This window comes from Stenella coeruleoalba, assembly GCF_951394435.1.
Source record: "Stenella coeruleoalba genome assembly, chromosome: 11".
Classification (NCBI taxonomy): Eukaryota; Metazoa; Chordata; class Mammalia; order Artiodactyla; family Delphinidae; genus Stenella; species Stenella coeruleoalba.
The window spans coordinates 45,833,945-45,852,846 of NC_137157.1; the positions used below are offsets into that span (position 1 = coordinate 45,833,945).

Sequence of the window (18,902 nt, forward strand, 5' to 3'; positions counted from 1 at the left end):
TTCTTTCAGATCCCTCCTATTCCTCCTGAGATCTACGTAAAGAAAGGGGAAGCCCAAATGGGAAAGGGAAACCTGTTTGAAGCCATGAAAACACAGGCATTACTGAATTGTTTCAGTAATGGTTTATTGTCAGAAAAAGATTCAAAAGATAAATCAGTATGGGCTGCCTGGAGATTATGTTATGGGAATTTTGATTATCAAATAACTAAGATTTACTCCAGGAGGCATATTTGTAGTCATTCCTTGCTAGGGATAAAAGAAGGTGATGTAAGCTTCAAGAGTAAAGTAATGTGTGATATATTTTGGAAGAAATAACTGGAAAAAAATAACAAGAACCTCTGGCTTGATGTTCCAGGAATACAGCTAAGCAGACCAAGATTTTATTAAAAGAGAAAAATTGCATATTACAGAAATGAGAAGACAATGTTGCGTGGGTAAAAAGGCACTGTGATGTTTTAAGCTGGATGAATAAAATAGAAGATGACAATGGAAATATGAATAGGAGGCATAGAAATGGGGGCTAGAAAAAGCCAGATGTACAAATTTTTTTTCTGGGAGCAGAGAGAAGTTCACGTTGATAAATGAAACCACTGTTGAACCTGCCTTATAAATGAACGTGTGAATTTTGAGGAGTTGGTTGACTTTTGCTCACATGGTTAGAATATTGGGAAAGTTGCATTTAAAAAATTTTTTTAAATTTTGTATCGGAGCATAGTTGACTAAGAATGTTGTGTCAGTTTCAGGTGTACAGCAAAATGATTCAGTTATATACATATACTTGTATCCATTCTTTTTCAAATTGTTTTCCCATTTAGGTTATTACAGAATATTGAGTAGAGTTCCCTGGGCTATACAGTAGGTCCTTGTTGGTTATCTATTTTAAATATAGTAATGTGTACATGTCAAGTCAGACAGGGAAAGTTGTATTTAATGAAGAGATAAAAAAATCTTGATTTGAGGAGGAACGTATTTTTTCTAGGCTTTTAACATATTTGAATAGAAAACATAAGATAAAGAGAAGATGAAAAAAATTAGAGGTAACCAAATTTGATCCTGCCTGTATTTTGTAGAAGCAGAGAAAAGATCTCTTAAGGGAAAAAGAAAATATTTTTATTGATTAAACAATTATTCAGAGGGATTGGAGAACAGAAGGCATAGGAAAAAATTTCCCTGTGTGACGCATCAACCTGATTCTTATTTTGTGACCACTAACCTGTTAGAAGGTACTATCTGCTTAACAGGCTTTTACTTTTCAATTTTATTTTTAGCTGTTAGAAGAACCAAAAGGACATTGCTATAATTCAACACTGCTGGCAACATTATGTTGGGACATAAATTCCAAGAACTGTATTATATAGAGTAAGGGCAAGATTGTATGAGAGTAAGATATGATAGGAAAAGATTAGAGGAATAATGAAAACGGACACCATAACCATGTTCAGAAGAGAACAATGAAAGCAGAGTAGAGCACTGGGGAAAGTGCTCTGGCTGAGGCCCAAATTGTCAGAGAAAAGGCTTTCGAAAATTAGAGTATTCATAGAGAATGTGTCAAGTCCTATTTGATACCCCGATGTGTATAGGTCCGGTGGGGAGTAGAGAGTTTAAGCATCTTTGTATTTAGAGAAAAGACCCCATGATCATGTGCTTCCTGTCTAACTTCCTTCCCTTTAAGTGTGTCATTTTGTCCCCTTCAATGTTATGTGGGATCCCAAGTCAGTAGGTCACAGATTCTGTAAGCCTGTGGAGAACAGTGCAGGCAAGAAAGGCAAACCCATATTAGGAATCTGTGCGGATTTCAGTCTAGATAAATTACTGCATTTTCCAGGATGAAAAGAGTCTAGTGTAATCAACTTGACACCAAGTTGGTCTGGAGAGCTGGTGCCTTATTGGCTGCTCAGAATTTGTCTCTGTTGCTGGCAGGTTTGGACGTTCAGCAGAAGCAAAATTGAAATCAGCTCTGGAGAGTGGGAGCCCATGCCGTTAGGCGCATGCCCCCGTCTGAATCACCATGGCTGTCCTGTTCATGTCCACATTGTGCCAAGACGGGACAGAGGCTGCTGATGGCCACTGGCAGTCATTCTGTCTACTTCTTGTTTATTGTCTTCTCTGCCATAGGTGTTCTCTGATGGATGAAACGCAGTACATTTCCCCACTCCCACAGGTGCCTCCACATATGCCTTTCCAGACCTTTGTGTCTTCAATCTTACCATTTATTCTTTAAGCCATATTTATTCTTGACTCAAACCCTTCTCTTTCCACACAAAGTGGATGACCAGGTGGACTGCCTAAAGCCCTACATATTGAAAGGATTTCCCTCCCCGCTTCCTTTCAGGGCTGCTCTGAATTGGGCCGTACAGCGGCAACCGTCTATTTTCGGCTTATACTCACATATGGAGTTGATCAGGCTGTGAAACAAACTTGGCCATTTCCCTCCTCCATTAGCTGATCATACTGGACTCCCCACGGAGCCATAGCTATGAGCTGGGAGAGAGGTACTGGTGTGATGGTGGTAGATACCACGAGGGTCTGGGGCAGCTTCTATGCAGCTTATTTACACCTGATCCCAAATGTACCATTTGCATCTTATGGGATGCTGCTGGGCCCACCCAACCTTATGTTTTGGTGGGTCTGGTAGAACTCAGCTTGTGGTGGACATGCGTGTCCCATAAAGTCTGTCACATCTCTTCTGTGAGAGAAGAATCTCTTAATTCACTTAAGTTTCTGTAGTTGGCTCTTTTATCAGCAGCTGAATACAATTTCTAACTGACACAAAACTTTATATCTCACACCATGATACTCGAGCTGTGTTGTGTAAGCTACTGTCAGTCCTGGACTTTGCTAGCAGTGGCAATAAAGCCAGAAACTAGCGCCAGAATATAGACCAATTTCTTCACTAAGCACACTGTGCAATTCAACTAATTTTTTTGAGGGGGTTGCAAGATGTTCTCAATCAATGAAGCAGTATGATGATTTATTTTCCGGTGTAAGCTCTTTATCTCATGATGGACTGGTAGCAAAGAGTTTGTATACTGCCACCTTAAGAAGCACCGATCTAAGAGATACATCCCAAAGTGTAATTTTGAGACAGATGCACTGGGAGATAACAAAAAGAGATAAACAAAAATTCTTTTATTCAATTGTTGATTCCATTTTGAAATTTAAAACTGTCATTATTGACTGGGACTACTGAGAAATCTTTTTTTTTTTTTTTTGCGGTACACGGGCCTCTCACTGTTGTGGCCTCTCCCGTTGAGGAGCACAGGCTCCGGACGCGCAGGCTCAGCGGCCATGGCTCACAGGCCCAGCCGCTCCACGGCACGTGGGATCTTCCCGGACCGGGGCACGAACCCGCATCCCCTGCATCGGCAGGCGGACTCTCAACCACTGCGCCACCAGGGAAGCCCAAGAAATCTTCTTTTAAGGAATCCCTTAACTACCTCACTTGGAAGCATGATAGTGAAAAATTATTACACATGATTTGGTTTCACAGACTTCTGTAATCACAGCAGTGTCTGACATTTTGTTTACTTGAAAGCAAAATAAAAACTTTTCATTACATGCTTCTTAGTATGCCATTTGTCTGACAGCAAACTTTGCATACCACAAAGCAGTTGTTTTACACGTAGATTCGGCTTCAGTTTCAGAGTGGAGATCGAATTACATGGTTTGCCAGTACATGTAGTAAGTGCTAAATATATGGCAGCTTTTATTCTTCTTTGAACTTGGGTTAGTTCAACACTATTTGACCCCCATCCCCCAGATCCTACTGTGTTTATCAGAATGTATTTTGTATGGATGGAAATAAATGGACAGACCTGTGTAAGCCTTTAAGGACAGTCTTTATTACTGCTAAAATTACTTAGCTAAGCCCCAACCTGAACCACTATACTTCTATCTTTATCTGTAGAAAACCATGGAATAAGCACCAATAGCTACTCACTGCTCTAGATCCCATAACTCTTTCAACTTTCTAGTGAGGGTTAAAATGCTCTCTTTCAACATATTATTCTTGGGAACCACTTACTCTGACTGTATGCACAACTTTTCTTTCCATATGAATTGAATTGGCATTAATTCCATTAGAAATTCTGCCATAGAAAATCTTTCCTCATTGCCAAATGATCGAATGGTACGATTCTTATCATCTTTTTAGTCTAATGAGGTCAGCCTTCTGGATATGGTAAGGATAGTGCTTTCTTAACTACAGAACTCAATTTCCCTAGTCTGCCTTTCAAGGAAATGTACCCTTTGAAGAAATTCTATGGCCAAGTAGAAGACATTTCTAGCTAAGTCACCTGCAAATCAGTGGAGGATGCTCATATAAAGAGGGACAATAGCTAGAATTTCTACTTTTGAACGAAAATGGTCTGTGACAACTGGGCATGACCAGGTTAGCATCTTAAATTTTTATGGGATTAGAAAGGGAAGAAACTAATTTTTCTTCTCAACAGTGACTGAAACTGAAAAACCAAAAACCAAAAACACAGGAAAGAGAGAAGGTCTAGGTGGGAGAGGGGTGTTGGAGAGGGTGGAATGCAACCGAGGAAAACATCACCAGTGGGACTCGGAATGGCTCAGGTTTCCTTCCCTTTTTAGGTCAGTCCTTGGGGGGTGAATTGGGTGCTCTCCTGTCTTGTGTTTCTTCTCACTTTTCTTATTCTAGGGACTTAATGTATGTGTATTTAATTTGACTTATAGGAGAAGAAATCATGTCACTGTTCTACGCTTTAATTACCTCATAAGCATATCTGATACTAAAAATATTTAACAACTGGTATGGCATGGGCACTGGCCAATTAGAAAAAACACTGTAATCAATCAGAAGGTTCATGAGCCACAAGTAGAGAGGCCATGTAATTAACTGTCCAAATCAGGATACGGTGGAGGGTGAAATGAGGCACTATTAAAAATTATGCCAGAATGAGAGGCATAAACAGGGGCCATCCCAAGCAAACTTGGATGTATGGTCACTCCAGTCATAAATAAAGAGTAATGTGTGTATTGGCTGAATAAAATTAAAAGTTTGACTTGGAGTCTTTTTCAAATCTGTAACATTTTATGTATCCATTGAACATAGTTAGTCTTAAGAGCATTTGATACATTTGTCTAACACTGATTTCTAGAGCACATTTCTAAAAGAATCCAGCCTACATGAGGGAGCAGCCTTTAGACACGCCTGCAGGAAGAGTGACAACAAGGTTTGGACTCTGCTAATACCCTAGGCAGATACACAGATTTACATGTAGCTGTAGCTACAGATGTAAACAGATACAGATATTCAAAACTATCATCATATTTTGTAATTTTTAAAAATTATTTGGTTGCACCGGGTCTTAGTTGTGGCAGGCGGGCTCCTTGGTTGTGGCATGCAAACTCTTAGTTTCAGTATGCATGTGGGATCTAGTTCCCTGACCAGGAATTGAACCCGAGTCCCCTGCATTGGGAGTACGGAGTATTAACCACTGTGCCACCAGGGAAGTCCCTATCATGTTTTGGAGTGTTTACTGTTAGCCAGGCTTTTTCAGTTTTAGATGAATGCTGAAATTGATGATGAAATTCAGGAAGGTAAATGGTGTGACCGCTGGACTCATCTCTTATCACTTGTATGTGATGGGATCGGAGCTATGTGAGAGCACCTCCCACTGCCAAACGCCTCCCTTATTGCTAATACTTTGCTTCCTTGCTTAGGGTCTTGTAGAGCAGGGGACAGACAAATAAATCTACCACTTATAATTCCATATAAAATTTGCTGTGATACATGCAGAGCAAATGAAATCATGTGGGTAAGGGAAAACTTCCTGCTGAAGGACTGCTCAAGGTGAATTTTTAAGGATGGGTAGGGAATAACCAGAAGCAAAGGGATCTGTGTGTGCAAAGACACCCAGCACAAAACCCTGCATGACACGTTTGGGGAATAATAAGTATTTGGGGATAGTTGGAGGTGAAGGGGTGGTCTTCGTGCTCAGTTGATTAAGGTGACAGCATTCTTTACACCTTCAGGAATTATTTCAAAAGGCTTCCAGTGTAGTAACAATGTGATTTATTTGCACTTTAGGAAGAACTTTCTGGCAGAGGTGTGGCAGACAGATTAGTGAGAGGCCAGCTTGGTGGCGGAGAGATCAGTTAGGAATTGTAGGAATTTAGATGAAACGTTATGGTTTTGAAAAACCATCCATCTCCCCCTTCCTTAGTTCCAAAGCACTCTCAGTCATAAATAAAGTGTGAAAATAGCAGAAGAACGAAAAAGAACAGCCTAAGGATCTAGGTTATTAAGTGGAGGAGAGATGCTTGGTAGCTTCAAAGGAGATGAAGAGATCAAGCAAATGGAAGATGAGAGGAAGGGAGGGAGGGAGGGAGGGAAAAAAAGAGGGAGGGAGAGAGGGGGATAGGGGAGAGAGAGAGAGAGAGAGAGAGAGAGAGAGAGAAAATCCCTACTGTTGCTTACTTCCCGTCTTTGTTCTACTTTTTGTTTCCTTTGCCCAACTCTGCCCTTGCAACTACTCTCAATAGTTTTTCCTTTGCTTCCTTCTCCTAAATATAACTACCTCAGTTTCTTTGTATTCTTAAAAAGGGAAGAGTACTGCAGTAAGACAAGTGAGATCAAACCAGAAAAGTCTTTGCCAAGTTGTGGACTTGTTGAGAAGTTCTTCTTATCTCCTTTACTTCTTACCTTAGACATCCTCCTTGTCATTGAAGAAGGTGGGTAAGTGACATTGAGGCAAGGAAAGACCCAGAACATTCACTAATGAATGTTCAATCATTAGTGATTTAGTTAAACCCATTAACTTATGACTGATTCAGTGTCATGTGTATGAAGTGATTCACCCTGAACCACTTTAAAACTGCTTTTGCCTGTTCTCTGTGCTTCTTGAATCATCTTGCCTCTCGCCTCATTGCTACGTAAGCTTTCCTCTCTGACTCTCATTGCTTGGGATTTTATCTATCACATTCCTACCTTTGCTCCCCGTTTAATGTAATGAAAGCTGCCACCTGTACATTAGCTAGGCTGTTCTCTTTAGCACAGGAAGCAAAAGAGTCCACTTTTAAAAAAGAAAATAAGCTTTTACCCTAAATGTAGTGAAAATGTAATGCTTTAATATTTAGGTTGAAGTTAATGCAAATAAATAGAAGAGAGAAAGAGAATGAAGAATAAAGAAAGATAGAAGATTAAAAAAAAAAAAAAAAGACTGCAGAAAGTGACCAGGGAATAGAGTAGTTTTGTTTGTACATTTATGTCTGTGTTTTTCTAATAGTTGTTGGAATTGCTCCATGTGGTTCTATTTATTCTATTAATAAAATCTGATGATTTAAGACATTAGAAATAGGGAATGGAAAAATAATGTATTTTCCCAGCGAAACCAAACCCAGTCCTTAGCTCTTACTTTCTGAGGTTGGCCCCCTATAGACCTTACTTTTACCAACTGCTAGCATCACAGAAACCACAAAAACCTCAGGTAAAAAAAGAGCCCTAATGATTTTAAATTAAAGAAAATTCAAATTTGAGAACTAAATAATTTTTGAATTATTATTGGGTATAGACTACTTATATTTCTAAACTTTCCTCTTGTTATACATTTAGGATAACACTCACTACACCAAAAAAAATCTAATTTAAGTGTTGGAAAGATTGACCAAAACAAAAGTTCTAGGAATAAAAGCAGAAAATAAGCACATCCTTTCATCTAAGTTTTGGACTCAGAAGACCCCACCATAACGTAGAAGTGATGTATGAGGGACTTTTTCATGCTTGACACACACTTTTAGTATAAGATTCTTCTGCAAGAAGCTTCCAAAGAATAGAAATATTCATAAAACAGCTTATGTAAGTACCATATAACTAATCCATGAACAATTTAGTTCCACTCAGGCATTTAGAAGGTAAATGTTATCCATTTCTATATATTTAAAATTTTCAGCCAAAACTATTTTAGCCATATAACTTTACAGCATACAGAAAAAAAAATACACATAAAAGTAAAAAATGTGTTTTCCAATGAATCTGCCACTGATATGATATGAATGTGCAATTAAATGGGCCATGCTGGAGAAAGGAAAGATTGGCTACTGGGTGGATGCCAGTGGTATCCTTTGACGCTTCTTGGCCTCATGTGTTCCTGATCAGGCAGCCAGGGATCTGGCAAACCCAGGCCAGGAAGGTAGAAAACAGAACAGATTTTACTTTCAATTATGGGGTTGAGAGGGAACGGGACATAGAACACACATTTGATCTGCTGTCAAATATTTTATTTCAAAGCCGAACACTAAATTGTAGCATAGAATTGTTACTTTTAAAGACATTTTTTTTCTTATTTGCTTATTCTGAACTTCACTGTGGCATTTTATGATGGTGTAGTGTAAGGAGTACTAAATTCAAAGACTAAAAACCTGACCAGGTGTGGTTAGCTACGTGACCGTGGGCTAGTTACTTAAGCACTCGAAGCCTCTGTTTCCCTGTCAAGAAAATGACGTGATTGGTTTAGATGATTATAAATTGTACTGAGTGGCCCTTGGGTAAATCTGGCTTGCAGATGTACTTTTGGCCTTTGCAGTATCACAATATGTGTTAACTAGTAACCGATATTAAAAAAGCAGGACATTTCACTAAAACATAGATTTCTGGCTTCTCTTGAAAAATTGGAAGGTCTGGTAACTCAGGACCCACCGTTTTATGGAGCAAAAATATGCTGGTACTGAGTGCATCAGACACCTTTTGATCTAATTGGGAATGTTCTCTTTAGACTGTCCCATTGCCAGCCACTGGATCCATTCAACTCACTACATTTATTTACTTTACCCACCTGACCTTTTTAGACATTTTAGTTTTCCACCCCTTGTCTAGAGCAATGGTTTCTAAATGTGTCTTACAGAGCCTTAGTCATGAAAGGAACCTTATGAGGAATCAAGAGGCTGGGAACAGGGGTCCAACCTCTCACCACCTTTAAGCAGAGTTCAGTTTTTATTTGTTTTATATATTAGGATCTAAAATGGCCTCGGGGCACAGACTTTTAGCTCATCCTCTCAAATATCTTCTGTCCTTCTTCCATAGTAATTGAATTTTAGCTGAGCATGTGAATGTTAAGAATAAACACTACAGCTCCCAGCATCCTTTGCATCTAGGTATGGCCATGTGACTGATTTCTAGCCAATGGGATAGGAGCAGAGTGATGTGTACAAAATTCAGGTTGTGCCTGAAATAGGAATTTGGTGATGAGCAATCTAGGACCATGTGGACAAAGATATCACACTAAAAATGACAGAACAACATTATGGAAGAATCCTGGGTCCCCAGATGACTCTCTAGAGCAGAGTATCCGTATTAGCAGTTCGCTACTTCAGTAGTGTTACATGAGAGAAAAATTAACTTCCATCTGTTTAAGCCAATTTTAATTTGGGTCTCTATTACACACATGTAAAGCTGTACCTGAATTAAAACAACCTCTTAGGTCTCTCAAGCTCCAAAATTCTCTGATTATTTTACCCCTGGTTGATTTGGAATTTGAATATATTTGAGTAATTTTGACTTGAAACAGGCAAATCATTGTTTTAAACTTTTGGAATTACTTCCTTGAATGCTTTTTTTTTTTTTTTTTTTTACTGAGTGGAACTTAAATTTATTTTCAGGCATGCACATGGTTATATTTTTATGAAATCATTATGCAAAAATACCGATGACCTAATGTATATTGACCAGGGAGTGTATGTTCTATTTCCTTCTAAATGATCAAGTGTTACTAACACCCTTTGCAGTTCCATTTCATCCAGAGAATGAATTTGCCCCAAGGGAGTGGAGTCAAATGTGCAAAATAAATGATGTGAGTTTGCTCTGTTTAACTATGTAGATGGCTAGAGTAGAAAAAGATAAAGTTACTAAGCTGCCCAAGAGAGGTCTTTGAGGTAGGCTGTTTCAGGCTCAATTTAAAATCTGGCAATGATGGTCCCTAAAACTTGGACTGCTGTAACTGTTGTTCTAACTAAGCAGAGGATTTCATTTTTCAAAGTCTGGGGAAAGAGAAAATATCTATGGCAATGAATTTTATTTTTAAAATAATGTACCTGAGTGGAGATTACTAATGTCGCTCATCATTTTGAATCCATTTCGCTGCCTCATAAAACTAGTGGATTGTTGAAGATAAGAAAAAAAATCCAAGACAAACAAACCTTGGATGTCATTCAAGTGATGCCTTGGAAATGATGTTTTTAGTAAGTTTAACATACATCCCCCTCCTTGCCCCGAAACCTGTTACGTAATATTCAGAAGATCCTGGGAAATATTTAAATCCTAACATTTGGAACTAAAAGCAGCCATCAATAGAGATGATAAGGTTAGAGCTGGTTCTGATGAGACTCATATGTTGGGACAGATATGTTCTTGATGTTTGGAAAGTAAAATTCTTTCTTCGTGATGTTTATGGGATTTGAAGTGATATAAGCATCTCACATCAATAAAGTACCCCTTGAGCCTAAACAAATTCTTTTTGACAAATAGACCATCATAAAGAAAGATATAGCTATTTTGCATTAATGATTTAATTCAGCTTTCTAACGTCTTCATTTTGCTCACTTCAAAATTTGGCTTAATAAAGTACAAGGGACCATTCTCATAACAGTTGGGCAGAGTAAAACATTTATTTTTAAGGTTAATTTGGGTCTTTACATGCATAGAATTAAAAGAGAAACCTGTTTTCTATGTGGATCGGAATATTTGGAGCTAGGAGCTGTTTTAAAGGCCTTAATTAATTTCTTTGTGCCCAATGGCTAGAAGGACATGTTAGGTTCTTTTCCTTTGGTTGAATTTCAGAATTGAGTATGTACTCTCAAGACTTATTTAGGAAAATATTAATATTTCTCCCTTATTTGATGACTCAGAAAATGAAATAATAGGTGAAAAATCATTTCTCTCAGGAAAGTTTATGAATAGACACTGAGCCCTTTGATTTCATTCTGAAATAAATGTACTTAACTGTGAAATCTGCTTTCTTATATAACAGTGAACAAGAGAGCCATGTGGTCTTGGATATTTACATGTTATCTATGCTAACATTCTGAGATTTTTATTAATTTCTACATATATGAATATAAAAGAGAAGGGGCCTTCTTATCCTAAAATAACAGTGATTTGGGTTCTGGTTTGTTACTTATTTTTAACTTTGGTAAGTCCTCTTGCTTCTCCATGCCTCAGTTTCCCCACCAAAACAATAGAGATATACGCTTTCCTAATTATCTCCCAGGCTGTTGTCATGAGAAACTCATGGTCATTTTACATCAAAAAATGCCACCAAATAACTAGGTGGCTACTTTGAGCAAACACTGAAATAGATGCTCTGTTATAAAATAAGATGCTCTATTTTGAGTGTAATTAAATACTACCTGTGCAGCCATGAAAAAGAGCCTCTCAGAGCTCCTACTGCAGAAGGCATAATTAACAGATGGTCCCAGCTGCCTCACTCTAAATCCCCCCTGCTGTCACATGGAAGCCACACTTACGACGGGCTGCTTCAAGTCTGTGATTGAATATGGTAGGATTACTAAGAGAGGGCCATTTCTTGAAGAGAAAGGACTCCTCTGGTGGGAGACTTTGTCTCAAGGACTTCCCAGCAACCTCGCTGAACTTCCTTCAAATTGCACTCAGTCTCAGATGCTTTTTACCCAACCCCACATCCTTGCCTCTTTCCTTCACAGGGGTCAGACTTGCATTATGGTCTGACAGTTCTCTGAGCCTCCCCTGGAGCCCTTCATCATTTTCCCTCATAGATGTTTCCTCCATTAAATCTTTTGCATAACTAATCCCATCTTGACATCTGCTTTTACACAATACCTTTTTGAAGGACAATCCCTTTGAGAATACATTGTGAGATTTTTCTATGGTTTTGTAATTTGGTAGCTAAGTTTCCCTATCAATCTGTAGTATCCATTTACGTGGGCATAAGCAATAACCTATTTTATACCGTATAACAATACAGACATTTTCAACTGTTAAATACTTTCTTTAAGAATTATAAGAATGGTTTGTCAGGAACACATCTGATGCTTTTTATGATACTATTTCAAAAGAACTTGAGTAACTATCCTCCTAAGAATAATAAGGATAACATGCAAACAAAGGAAACATGCATACATGGCATGGTTTCGAGTCATTGTGACTATTTCTTTCTCTTATTCCTCCCAGGACACCCATCAAAATAGCAAAAGCAAAGCCAATGGAAAGTATTTTTTATTTCTTTTTAACAAAGATGTAATTAGTAGACCAGCTCACATGAACAAAGTAAAGTGGAAATTTAAGGCTAATTAGGGCACAAGTTCTCTTTTCACTGAATTAGCAGAATAATTATGACTGCTAGTTAAATGAAATATTTTCAGCCCTTTTCTTATACATAGTTTTTATGTACTTAATCATACTGTACTTAAAATTTTATATTTCTTATTTTTTCACTTATAAGCTATTTTTCAAGCTTCCTAATCATTCTCACAAAATTATATAATAATCTAAATAGAGGATGCGTCATGTCTTACATTGTGTATCTTATTGAATATTTAATTTGCTTCTAATTTTTTACTGCTGAAAATAATGCTGCTTTGTGTAGTTTTATAAATCTCTCATATTTATAATTGTTTAGGATGAATTCCTAAGGGTGTACTCATTAAAGTTACACATTAACTATTTTGTTTCAAAAACATTTGGATCAATTTATACCTCCCACAGAAATTGTATGAGATTATTCCTTTCATCACACCCTTGCTAGGATGCTGATATTAGAAAACAAAATCACCAAGTCAGTTTGCATGGAAAAGTGGATATTTCACTGAAGTGTGGTTAAATAGTTGCCTATATGTTTGTTATTGAGCCCTATTTACACTTTCGTGAACTATTACACATTTATACGTTGAGCATTTTCCTTATTTGTATGAGCCTTTAGCTAATAAAGAAATTACTCTTGATCTATGATACGGTCATCAAATATTTCCCCCAACTGGTTGTACCTTCTTTTCTGTTTCTTTGTGTTTTGCCTTATTCATTCTTTTTTTTTGAATTTTATTTAATTTATTTTTTTATACAGCAGGTTCTTATTAGTTATCCATTTTATACATATTAGTGTATATATGTCAATCCCAATCTCCCAGTTCATCACCACCCCCCTCCCCCGCCATTTTCCCCCCTTGGTGTCCGTAGCCTTATTCATTCTTAATGCTCCATAAGCATCTACTGGGCACTTAGGTTTTGTTAGGCTCATTACCGGAATTTGAGGATTCAATTTTAAACAAAGGCAGACGCAATCCGTGCTATCTTGTAGCTTCTACAGCATATCAGGAATAATGGAAAATTAAACAAGCAGTTATCAAAAATATATGATATGTGCTAGATTAGGGAATCAGGTAACAGGGAGCTATTGCTGTTCTTTACAGGCCGTCTAACTCAACAGAGAGATCAAGGAATTGTAGCTGGATAAAGAGGTGGAACTCGGAGAATGGAGCCAGCAGATGAGACTGGAAAGGGCAGAAGAAGGTAAAGTTGGAGGGTTTTAAGCCATGTTAAGGAGTTTGGCTTTTATTACAAGGACTATGGGAGGTAATTTAATGGTTGTTCAGTAGAAGAGAAACATGACGATACCTATTTTAGAAAGATCATTGTGGCTGCTGTGTGGAGAATGGCTTAAAGGAGAGCAAGCCTGGACACAGACCTGGTGGAATAACACAGATAAGGGCCAGTGATGGCCTGGATGGGCATTGTATCAGTGAACATATTCCAGAAATATTTAGGGGATAGAATCCAAAGGACCTGGGAATGAGATGTGGGCAGCAAAGGGACATGGCAGATTCCCAGACTTCTGACTTGAGTAGCTAAAGTGAAGGTGCCATTTTTTGCAGAAACTAGTTGGCAGGAAGGAATCAGCTATAGATTTTTAAATACTCTATATTCATATAATAACATTCTTGGCAATTTGTTATTATGTAGTGCTAATTAATTCATTGCCATCTTTATTTTAAGTAAATTTTTGAATTTCTTTTGGGCTTAGTTAAATGGAGATTTGCGATTTGCTTTAGGAGAGAATTTTCAGTCATTCTAAATAACAAGAAGTTAGGTTATCCATTGGGATTCCCCAGATGGATGAGAAACTGTTGGGTCTAGTTATGCAATTCTAACAGCCCTAAAGTGAGTTTCAAGATTTAGTTGATAATCATGAGAAAGATGTTTTAAAAGCACAAACAATTACTTATTATCTCCAAGGGATACACATAAATAGATGACACAGAGATGATTTTAAATGTTGCCAGTTTGAAACATCTTTACTATCTTTTAAACATAGTGACCCCTAGCAAATAAATTGGTTTATGGTCTATTGTTACACATCTTTAGAATGAGGTGAAAGAGAATATATGTGTGCATAAGATGTTAGCCTCTTTGTTGGAGGGGAGAAAGTTTCTTTCTTGGAGGGCATGTTTCTCTCCATTTTTTTTTTGGAGGGGAAAAGTAAGTGCAGAAAGCAAAGACCCCGGGCAATTCTGAAAAGTATGGTTAACAAAATAAGACATAAATGATCTTGGCAAAAGGTTCTGGAACACAAAACTTTTATTATAGTTATACACTAGTGTCTTTTGGGCTCACCTACAAGTACGAAAAATTTTGTTTGCTAAACAGTAGTTGGGAACATTTCTTGTACTTTATAACTTTCTTAATGGATCATTTGGAAGCTAAATAAATTCCTGTTGGGAGTATCATGTTCTCAGGTACACTAGACCCTGAAGCATACCGTATGCTTCTGAAACTGGTTGTGATAACTTTAAACTCCAACAGTGGTAAACTAGCTCCATCATTTCTCTCCCTCCCTCTCTCTCTCTCTCCCTCCCTCTCTCTCGCTCTCTCTCTCTTTCTCTCTGTAATCATGTAGTCTTGTAGAATACTGCTATGGTTTAATTTTATGTCCCACAAACATCCTCATTAAATAATAATTTAATATTCCTTGGATTTAATATTCAGCCTGTTTTCAGTCTGTGTTTGCTTTCATAAAAGCAAACAAATGGCTTGAAAGGGTATAGAGCATGCCAGTGAATGTGGGTGACTGGCAGGGTTCTTATTGCTTGACCATAGCCCACAATGAAACATTTCTCTAAAAAAATTATTTGGTCTATCCTGTCAAAACTAGAAAAGGCTTATATACGAAGCGTTTGTTTTCCATCACATGGACAGCCCAGATTACCGGCTGGCTAAAGTAATTATGTGACTAGTATGTCTCGTTTGAAAGCTACATGGTCAAACCAGAAATCATGTCTTAAAGACAGGAAATTGAGTTGTATTTATTAACCTGATTTTTAATATATTCATTTATACTATACAACTTTATATTATATATATACCTAATATATATGAATATATATTCATAATATATACGTTATATCGCAACTAATTTTCTGAACACTAAGGTTCTTTGAAGCTCTTAGTTTTCTTTCTGTTTAACTGTAAAATAATGCAACAGTGGGTTTGCCCAGTTTTTTCAGCTTAACTCAACTCAATAGGCAATGGGCAATAAGCCATGGGCAATCCATTCTGCGGGGTATAGTGAGGTCTTCTAACGTGGTACAAAACGGACTTCTGATTTTTAGAAGAACAAAGTTTGTCCCTAGTTTTTCCCTGGTGATAAGGCAATTGTGAATAGTACCATGACTTCTTTTGCGGTACGCAGGCCTCTCACTGTTGTGGCCTCTCCCGTTGCGGAGCACAGACTCCGGACGCACAGGCTCAGCGGCCATGGCTCATGGGCCCAGCCGCTCCGTGGTATGTGGGATCCTCCCAGACCGGGGCACGAACCTGTGTCCCCTGCATCGGCAGGCGGACTCTCAACCACTGCGCCACCAGGGAAGCCCAACCATGACTTCTTGAGCCAAATGACTTGTTCATTATGTTTCAGGGGTTGGGGTAGGGTGGAGTGGTGGGGAGGAACCTTGTCTCATGTGCAATTGGCTCCTGTTGAATTAGTTTTTAATTTAGCAATGCAACTGATTTTAATCTTTCTTGGAATTTTGCTTCTTTATGTTATTTCAGTGCTTAGACTGAAAACAGCACACTATTCTGGTGACCTTTTGGGAAGTGATGGAAAACTCATGATACAATCTATTCTCAGCAACTTTGTAATCAGAATCGTGATAATGTCATTGATGGTTTGAAGTTTCTAAGTTTGTGTTTGCATCCAAACAATTATCTTTCCTACCTTTATGTATATGATTTCATAATTGAACTGTAAATACTGTGGAGACAGAGCTTTTTGCACTTAAGGTAGTTGAGGTAGGAAACAGGCGTGTTGTCAAGAAACAGAAACTCGAAATGATTGTTTGTGTACTTAAAAGGTTACTAACCAAAGACAGGCAAGACAAAAACCCTTTTTATTAATCAATACTAACCAGAATTCTGGATCCCAAGAGAAAGGATCTTTGGGATATGTGAAGAAGGACAAAACAGTTTCTCTTCCTAATTTTGGATTAGCAAAACAAAATTTTGAAGCACATGAAATTTAATTTTGACATTGCCTCACCTTGCTTTCTATAGTCCTTTCCTGCCATCTAGTCTCATTCCTTAGTACTTCTATGTTACCCTCAGTGCTCCACTGCAACATGCTATTAATATTTGATCCCTTTCCCCCCCACCAATGGCTCCATATGCCATGGTTATCTGCCTTCCTTTATCCCCAATCCTGAGCCCAGTTCACTCAACCCATGATTAAGAGGAAAGCAGCTGGGTCAAGCAAATCATTCTAAAATGTAATTGGAAAATAGTAACCTTCAAAATGGTATTTACAGTTTAAAAAGAAGGTGATTTTCTAACCTGAATGAATCTAGGATTAATGTCATTCCAATGAGGAAAACAGTTAGGGTCAGCTTCCCTAAGCTGGTTTTATTTAATTTTTTTCTCCACTTTTTCCCATAAGGTATTTAAAAGCCACAGATTTTTTTTTCATAATGGCTCCAAAGCAATAGTTGAGGGGGATTCTGGTTCAGAAGGTAGGGCATGGGTGGGCTAGTCATTTCTATGTATGGGTGAAATATATGGTATGTGTTTGTAAGTATGACAGCTGTATGTAAGTATGACATCATACATCATAACAGAGTAAAGGGGAAAGCTGTTTACCAAGTCAGAAACACCTACAAAGAGGTTTAAGTTTAACTGATTTGTTCCATAAGTATTTTATATACTACAGCATGCTTATAAAATAATAAAGCATGATACGTTTGATTAAAACTCAACATAAAAGCTATCTCTTTGTATGTGCAATTCATCCAACATGCTTCAGTGGGGGAGAGGGTGCTATGATTCTCTCTTTCTTCTATCCCCTTTTCTACTCTGTTGAAAGCTGGATCACATATTTAATCATTTTTTAGTCATGTTGAATGACCCGGATGTAATGTCACATCACGTCCCAAGCTCCCCAAGTCAGTAAATATTACCTTAAGATCAAAGAACTAGTTTAACAGCGATGGAACATACCAACCCTGACACCAACTTCAGTTGTGCCTGGTAGCAGTAAAGCAAATTCAATCTTGTTTATATAAGGAGACAGACTGGAAATCAAGAGATGTGATGGATGGTTATAGAAGAATTGGCTAGAAACTACATTTCTCTCTATAAGACTTCTCACAATACGCAGGTTTTTCTTGGCTCGGACGAGATTTTGCAGGCAGTAACACCCAATGCTTTCCAGTAATGATAATGGGAAAATCATAAGGTTCAAATTAATTTTAAAACTTTTCTGAGAGTGTTTAAGATTGCTAACAAGTTTTCTCCTAGCAAAACACATGACAAACATTTACAAAAATAGAATGAATGTATATAGAGTTCCCTATATAATAGCCTTATTCATAGGTAATGTAGGAAGTTCAATGTTTCCCACCAAAAATATTTTTCTTCTGGTTTCCTCAGGGCTGGAAAATATACTATTAAAGATTTATAGTTTTGGGGCTTCCCTGGTGGCGCAGTGGTTGAGAGTCTGCCTGCTGATTCAGGGGACGCGGGTTCGTGCCCCAGTCCGGGAAGATACCACATGCCGCGGAGCGGCTGGGCCTGTGAGCCATGGCTGCTGAGCCTGAGCGTCCGGAGCCTGTGCTCCGCAACGGGAGAGGCCACAACAGTGAGAGGCCTGCACACCGCAAAAAAAAAAAAAAAAAAAAAAAAAAAAAAGATTTATAGTTTTGGCTTAAGCTTTTTGGTTATTCCTGTTGTCTTCTTTCAAAGACTAAATGCATCTAAGTGGGAAAATTTGTGAAGGGTCATGGCTTTAGGGAATCTAAATCTATATTCATTTATTCATTAAGTCAGCAAAAAGCTACTGAACACCTCCTGTGTGTCAGGTATACCACGAGCACTGGGGATGGAAGAATAAGGGAAGGTTCCTACCCTCACAATGCAAATGGTCTTTTGATCCTTAGCTTGAGCTGCACTAAAATCATGCATTTCCAAGTGTCAGTGATATGAACTTTCTTTTGGTCCATCAGTCCCTCTAGCTCAGTATATCTGTGATGAAACATATCATCTTGTCTTACAAATTGGCCATACTTTCTGCCTTTCTCAATTTCATCAGTGTTACCACCTTTCCCAGGCAATGGAACTTTTCCTGACAACTCAACTCCACATTAATCTTTCCCTTCTCAAAACTCCACTGCATTAAACTCAAAATCACATAGATTAGCACTCAGCTGTTCTCTAATTATTCAATGCATGATCAATTTGCTTCCCAGCTATGTTATAAAATGCTTAAAGGCAAGGATTTCTTTTATATCCTCTAAACCAGAGGTTCTTCAAATGTAGACCTCATAACAAGCCACCCAGATGAATGTGATTAAGCTAAAGTTTGAGAACATTTGCTCTAGACCACTGTCTCAAATTTTAATGTGTTTACAAATCACTTGGAGATTATGTT

General features: G+C 38.0%; 1 protein-coding gene across 5 annotated transcripts in view; it reads left to right on the top strand.

Moving 5' to 3' along the window:
* TSPAN8 (tetraspanin 8) overlaps positions 1-18,902 on the top strand; it is a 250,353-nt gene that overhangs the window by 114,062 nt on the left and 117,389 nt on the right. For 3 of the 5 annotated variants that reach the window (XR_013830424.1, XR_013830427.1, XR_013830428.1), the window contains one exon: positions 13,402-13,501. The exons of the other annotated variants lie outside the window; for them this stretch is intronic. The gene's annotated coding sequence lies outside the window, so the exon portion shown is untranslated. The remainder of the gene's footprint in view (positions 1-13,401; positions 13,502-18,902) is intronic. 5 annotated transcript variants of the gene reach the window in all.